Raw genomic sequence first — 1,642 nt, 5'->3', positions numbered from 1 at the left:
AAATCTTGGAAAGGTGGTGAATATTTCAGAGGACTTCACTGGGTCATGAACCATTGCTTGGCGTTGGGTGAAGGTCTGTTTCATTTTCTCCTTGATGATTGCTTCATCAGTTGTATGCTTCATCAGTGCGATGGCCTCACGACACTGGGTTTCTGTGGTTAGTTGGTTTTCCCTACTGAAGGGAGTTCTGTCACCAGAATCTGGACCACCTGTAACAGCAATCAGTGAACAGTGAAACCACATACTGATGCAATACTTTCTTTACTTCTCAAAAAAGTTGAGCCACTTTCACCCCTCACACAGATGGCCACTCGTCTTCTTGCTAAACCCCCTGCGATGCCCACTACTGTAACAAAGAAGGACTATGCACATTAAAAGTGAATTTAACATGTGAATTCTCATAAAAAAAAAAAAAAACTAAGTACACTCAAAATCATGTACCCGTCAGTGGCTGATGGTTTCTTTTCTTTTGTCCTTCAGAGGCTTCTTTTTGAAGTGTTTTCACTCTCCATGCAAGAAATCCACTCCCATCTTCTGGATTGTAATACTGCTCCTAAAAACCAAGAAAGGGTTTTATTTTTCCTCCTTCAAAAACTAACACATGTCCTTGTCTGGAGAATTGCTAAAATCAAGGTCAACTAGTCTGACATCTGCTGTGTTCAACTTGTTGAGGTTAGGAGAAAGGGTCAGCATACAGAAATGTTAATATTTAGTTGAAATCTGACTTGGCTTTTTGATCACTACCAGAAGTAATGAGTAAAGAGGTTAGACTTGTTTTATGTACTTACATAGCCCAAAGTACCCTGGGGATCGGCCAGATATGGAAACAAGGCAGTGATGCCCTTCGCGTAGTCCTCTTTAACACGCCTTGAAGGGCTTGTCCTACAGTGTACACACACACACACACACAAGATCCAAACAAAAGTATTGCTATGCTGATGCCTTCTGCACCTGGTCTGCACCAAATAAAACCATAAATGCTAGGGTTGGATGTTAATTACGTGACATCGTACCCATGTTCACTCGCCATGTGTGCAACCAATATCTTCACCATGTCACGTCTTCTGGAATCTGTTAGGCTTTTTACCGAGCATACTCTGTAAGGATCCTCTCTCCTCCAGGTTTCTCCCTCAGAATGTTTTCAATGATCTAAGTGTGAGGGGGAAAAAGAGGGGAGGGACACAGGGATTTGGTGGCCAATTACATTTACAGTGACAAAAATGTAAACCATGCCCTGTATTTCTCTGCAAATACTTTACTTTGCCATTTCCCCCCTTACCCCTTTTATCAGAATCACCATCTTGATCTCTCCATCTGCAAAGCTTACCTGAGCGAGACGAGTCAGGTCAGCTCTGTTTCTTTGGGCAGGACTAGACTGCAAAATGATGGTGTCATCAGAGTCCCCTACATTTTCTGCACCAGAGCTGAGAAAGGAGCTGCTGCTACTGCTGCTGGCAATGGAGTGGCTTGTAGAGGGGCTCACTGAATCTAGAATGTTGACCTAACAGGTGTGATTATAATAAAATGTCATTAGCAAGAGGGGATCATCTGTGATAAGAGTAATGTAAAAGATCACATTAGATTAGGATGGATCCACACACCAAGCTAGTAATTCCACAGATGCTTTCTTAAGTGTCTGAAG

The 1,642-nt window shown here is 42.4% G+C and overlaps 1 long non-coding RNA gene across 1 annotated transcript; it reads right to left on the bottom strand.

Annotated features, from left to right (window-relative positions):
• Positions 1 to 361: 361 nt before the first annotated feature.
• On the bottom strand, positions 362 to 1,071 carry LOC311016078. The gene is made up of 3 exons (XR_014597441.1): positions 1,014 to 1,071; positions 789 to 882; positions 362 to 553 (listed from the first exon to the last, which is right to left on the bottom strand). It is a non-coding gene; the product is annotated as an uncharacterized lncRNA (long non-coding RNA).
• Positions 1,072 to 1,642: the final 571 nt, after the last annotated feature.

Source organism: Eutrigla gurnardus (assembly GCF_963514095.1).
Source record: "Eutrigla gurnardus genome assembly, chromosome: 7".
Lineage (NCBI taxonomy): Eukaryota > Metazoa > Chordata > Actinopteri > Perciformes > Triglidae > Eutrigla > Eutrigla gurnardus.
This window is presented reverse-complemented; position numbering and strand designations above follow the sequence as displayed.